A 5906-nucleotide genomic window follows, 5' to 3' on the forward strand; every position below is an offset into this window, starting at 1 on the left:
GACGAGCTGTGAGATCAGACGAGGGCCACGTGGTTTCTAACAGGTCCTCAAAGCTCCCATCAGCCCCTGCGGCCCACAGATAAGACTGCTGCTGCTGATTGACAGCTCAGCTGAAGCTGCTGTGTGGTTTCATCGTCTTCATTTCAATCTGACAGCAGATCCAAAAAAGCAGAGTTCATGCTTGTAACATGATGCAGAAACACTCAAACACATTCATGTTCCCACAAACACATTCAGGCTGCTGTGAATTTAGTAACACACACTGTTATCTGTTGTTTAACAGCTGTGATGAAACTGAAAATATGCAAATAGAATTTAACTGAACTATAAACAAATATAAAAATATCAAAAATGAATATCCCGTACAAGATTATTTAACAGTTCATACAGTTTAAACAAAGTAGTTTATAAAATCATATTTAACATTTAGAGTGAAAAAACGATTTTAAACAAACACATGTGGTTCGGTTGTGTGTTTAAAATATGTGCACACTGTGGTTCTTTCCCACATCTTCTAATGTGTTTTGTTCCAAGTTGGTTTCAGACTGAAGGATTCATTAAACCCTTTTTAAGAATCATTCAAAATGATGATCATCAATGATAATATCTATAAACAGTAATAAAAACAGGGCTGTGTTTTACGTCAGCTTCAGCTTCATTTATTTGTACCCATGGTTAGATTTCATTTGCAGTAGGCAGTCATCCACCTTTACATACACATTTACACAACAGTACAAAAGTACTTTTTGATTCATGAAAGAGAAATAAGACAAATGTTGCCTTTGTATCATCTCTGATATAGAAGGTATCATTTGAAGATGTGAGTGAAGGACACAAATATTTTGATCTGGTGTTGTTCTACATTTTCGGACTAAAAGACAGAAGGAAGAAAGTGAAAGTGACTGTGCGAGGGGTTGAAGTCATGAAGTCAAGTGGAGGCCGCTGACTGCTGTTACTTTCTGCTGTACAGGTTAAACAGGGACTCACAGTCAGCCTGCTAGAACATTTGGATGAAGAGAAAAAGGAGGAAAAAGACTTTGAGGGAAAAATCCAATAAGATCAGCATGTTTTGAATGTGGGAATACAACAGTTTCCTCCACCATGACACACACTGGAGCCTCTTTTTGCTCACAGCTTCACTGTTTGTCTCAAAGTTCAGTTTGGAGGCCAAAATTGTTCCAACACATTTGTAAGTTTGCACTAATTTCACTGTGTGAGCCTTAATGGATGTAATCAAAGAATCAGTCAGTGAAATATGAAGCTGTGCTGGAAGTTTGGAGGAGAAAAGTGTCTCAGTGAGTTTAATGAGGTGAACACATGAATACAGAGCACTGACTGACACGTACAGACTCCTTTAATGAGTCGCACACATTTTTGGGACTTCATTAAATGTCAAAGTCAAAATGACACCTAACAACACACAACAAGCTGCGACCACATTATTGTGTGTTTGCTGTTTTTGTGTGCTTTGTTTCCTGTTATGATAGCAGGCATACAGCCATGTTCTCAATGTCTCAGCTATCATTGAATATTTCTGCTTTTCCTCTTCTATTAGGCACTTCAACTCAATGAATGACACACAGAAAGATTTCATGACTGTGTTCTTCAAAACAAGGAGAATATGTTATCTGCATCTGAATGACTCATGTTGCCTTGTTTCTACTTTGTTTGCATATTTCTGCTTTTTGGAAACGATTTTCTGAATCATTCAGTAGTTTTGGAATAATAATGACATTTAGCAACACTTCAAAATGATCCTCCAACATTTGCTGTTCAGACTTGATCTGTTCTTACGTGTGTGATATCCAGAATGAAAAACTCAGCTCAGCTAATAAAATGGGAGCTGAGCAGACTGCAGGGGCTTCATGGTCTCTCCTTTGATTCCATTAAAGTTCATTTGTCAGCTCTGAGTTGAGGATTTGAGCTGTTTCTCTCACAGGTGAAGAACACAGATCCTTCCTGGAATCATTCTTGAAGCAGAGTTCATGCTTGTAACTGTCATTGTGTTATTAAAGTGAAAAGCCACAGCTAACGGTGTGGAGGCTGCAGAGCAGAAACCCACACAGCCCGTCTGCTGCAGGAGAGCAAGTTTGGATACAGTCAGTTTGTGCTTCACTCACACGGGTTGTTGTTTATCACACAATGAAAGTAGAATCAAATTCTTCATCTTGAAATCTTTATTATTCACACTTACAAACACAACTACACTGTTTGACATTTGAAAATCAACCAAAAATAAATCAAAGAGAAAACTTGTGATAAAAATATACCTGATGATTTTTGTTACTACAATAAAAGTCACAATAAGTACAAAAAGAATTCTAACTCAGAGTAACAATACATGTAAAGATGTATTTATTTCAGATGATCTTCTAACTATTGAAGAAAAAGGCAAAATAAGCACAACACATCATAACTAACATTTGTGATACTGATCAAAGTGATGAATGAGATGAATTGATGAGATTTGATGGTGAGAAAAGGCGAGCAGAAAACAGTCAGTCAGCATGTGTGCAGTTGGTGGACGCTCCCTTGTTTGTGAGGCTCATCAGCAGAGAGAGTCCACAGCAGTACACCAGACTCTTCACTATCAGCACTGTGTACAGCAGGCAGAGCAGCTTCACCCTGCACTGAGACTGGAAGGACACTGAAGGACAGACAGACACAAAGAGACAGACAGACAGTCGGGTTATTCCTCTCACATCAAGGAGAAAAAGTCCAAATAGAAACAGTCACAGCTTCTTCTTCAAGTGGATGAACTGATGTAGTGTTTGTGTCCACTTGGGGCAGAAGAACTCCACAAGCAGCTAACAAACTGATCTCTGACATATTATGGTCTGTCTGCTGTTTGGTGCTGAGCAGCTAGTGTACAGTGGCTTTATCAGAGCTTGTTAGATGAAGAGTTGATCAATTAGTGACACTTTAAGTCCCTAAACTTGTTCCAGCTCCCTCATTGGACATTGGAGCTGTCCATGCAGAGAGGCAGCAGGTGATCTTACAGTCAGCTGGCTGCAGAGCTGGCAGGTCTGCTGGCTCTCTCTCTGGAGGACAGGAGGCTGCTGGAGCTGGAACCTCTGAAACAGAAAAGGAGTCAAATGTTTGGAGCTGCAGTGAGAAATGTCAGTCCTCTGCTCCTCTGCTCTCTTTGACAGCATCTCCACATGAAGCTGAATCACTGCTGAACACAGTCACCAAGCCTTCATTACCTTGTTGTGTTTGGGCCTCCACTGTGCCCCCCTCGTGCTTCACCCAGCAGCTGTATTTATATGTGTCAGAATCACTCCCATCAACTATCCTGATGGCAATGGTGCGTCCCGACTCTCTGAGCTCCAGCTGCTCTCCCTCAGCAGGGGCAGCTCCTCCGCTTCTCCGCCGTTCTTCTTCTGTCTTTTCAGGAGAACTGGACCAGAGGAGGAAACATGGCTGAGGCCACACACAGCAGGGAGCTGTTCCTCCAGGTGGGCTCTGGATGCTGCTGGGTACACGCTCACCACGGGCTTCACTACCTGCTCATCTGAAGTTTGACAGCAGCAACAAGCAGCACAGACACACATTCACACAGTCAGCAGCAGCTTCCAGCACTGCACTGCATTCAGTCTGATCCTGGAAACTACATGGACTCTGATCACTAAACTACTCATCAATACAAAGTTCACTACATACACTGGATTCAGCTTCATATCAAACACAGTCATCACCTCATGTCATCATGGCTCACATGTGGAACACTCAGCGTGGTTTTAAAGTCAAATTCAATTCATTTTATTTTTTTATTGTTTTATAGAAACTTAATTCAGTCCAATCTTAAAATATATAAATTTGTCTTTATATAAGTAAAAAATGTATTTTCCATATTAGTCCTTAGACACGAGTTCTAACAGAGATACTCTTCTGTCCAAAAATAAATTCATCTTTTTTCATATTGTTTTGTACTATAAATAAAATTAAATATCATTTCACAAAATTCAATTCAGCAGATAAAATTTCCATTCTTCTTGTCTTTGATATATTTTACCATAAAGACCATATTTGTCTTTCATTATTTATTCTTAAATATTTTTGTGTAAAAATTGGAAAAGTAATGCAGTGATTAATTTAAGTTATGTTTTTATTCAAATAATAAACTGTAGCAAACATTTTAAACACTAAAACTGAAATAGTGAATAAAACGTTTTCAATAATACGAGATATACTTCATGATATCTTTAGTCATAAAAATCAAATTATATGACAAAGTATATTTAATAAAAAAAATTTGACAAAAGTATTTTTGGAAAATTTTAGTATTATCAACTTTTTATTGTCACGTACAAATCCACACACACGACTTAATCTTAGAAATACACAGCGGAGTTTAACAATGTCATTTTCATCCTAAATTTATGTTATATCATTTCTGAGTTTTCTAATCGGTATCCGTTTTTTTAATTTCATTTACCAGAAAACACTTTTTGAACTAACTACATAAATGTTTGAGTATAAAAAAATATTTGTTCCTCAACATAAAGTAAATATTGCCTGAAACCATATTTGTTAATCTATATTAATTTAATTTTAACATCAAATATGATCTTGTGTTGAAAAACCAGCAGATGGTGCAGAATTACTGAGATGATCAAATCCTAAATATTTGTAACATCACTAATATTTGCAGAAATAAAGAATAACTTTAGTTGTTCAGTGAGATTTCAACATGTTTTCAGAGATTATTGAGCTTTTCTTATGTAACAATGGCTGCAGATGAATTCTCTACTAATGATGAAAAACTAACATGTAAAGCCTGAAGCAGCAGAAACTGACTTTAAACACATTTTCAGCTTCTACAATAAAACAACTGAAGGAAAATAAATGTTTGTTCTTACCTGTTACAGACAGTTTAGTTCCAGAGCCAAAGATGAAGTAGTAGTTTCCTCCCACAGTGAGACAGACTGCTACAAAAACCTGTCTGCTGTTGAATGTGTCAGCTGAGGTGAATGAGTCCAAATGAGGAAGCAGGATCATATTTCAGCTCCATGATGTGTTTCTCTAATGTTCATATCAACATGACTGTCTCTTCTTCTCTTTTCTTTTAGCCACACTAGCAGCACGGCTCTGATGTTAATGTCAGTCTGTTGGTCAGTCCACTACTTTAGTCCACATGAAAATAGAAAATCACTATATAAGCACCAGTCCATTTATCCCATCAATGATACCATCACTACAATGAAACATGCTGCTGACAGTATCATGGTTTGGCCCATCTGGCTCACCATCATTAATCACACAATCAATTTTGAATTATAGCAGCAGATTCTAAAGAAAACTATCAGAACATCTGTCTGTGACCTGAATCTCAGGAGAAAGTGGGCCATGCAGCACCACAATGACACAAACCAGTCAAGTTTGTTTTCTTTGTTCCAAATAATGGTGAAAGAAAAATAATCCAGTGAATCCAGCGAGTGATGTGATGAGTCTCTGATGTCTTTCTGATGTGGTTTTGTTGCGTCCTTCAAACCACACCTGGTGTATTTTAGAAGTGAAACATGTTGGTCTGCACAGGCTCTTCTATTTTCAACACTGACAGGATTTCCTTTGCTGTTTCTTCTGTCCTGCACATTTTCCTCTGTTTTGTGCAGCTTGATGGCGCTTCTGTAAAAATTAGAGCCAGAGTTATTTTTAGTGGTGCAGAGCAAAGAGATGCTTCTGAAATGTGCTGTGGCATGTCTGCTGGAATCATCAGTGTTGTATTGAGTGGCCTCAATCAGCTCCAGCAGCCTCGTAGGAACACAAAGCGCCCATGCTGCTGTAAAAATAGAGCTTTGGAACAACCAAGTCCAACAGAGTCCAACAAAAATGGTGTGCACTGTGGTCACGCCAGCATCGAATCCATCCAAGTTACATGGTTTATTAAAATAATCAAATTACAG

At 38.3% G+C, this 5906-nt stretch overlaps 1 pseudogene; it reads right to left on the minus strand.

Moving 5' to 3' along the window:
- Nucleotides 1-2159: 2159 nt before the first annotated feature.
- Nucleotides 2160-5297, minus strand: LOC120434134 (annotated as a pseudogene).
- Nucleotides 5298-5906: the final 609 nt, after the last annotated feature.

Source organism: Oreochromis aureus, linkage group 18 (genome assembly GCF_013358895.1).
Source record: "Oreochromis aureus strain Israel breed Guangdong linkage group 18, ZZ_aureus, whole genome shotgun sequence".
NCBI lineage: Eukaryota > Metazoa > Chordata > Actinopteri > Cichliformes > Cichlidae > Oreochromis > Oreochromis aureus.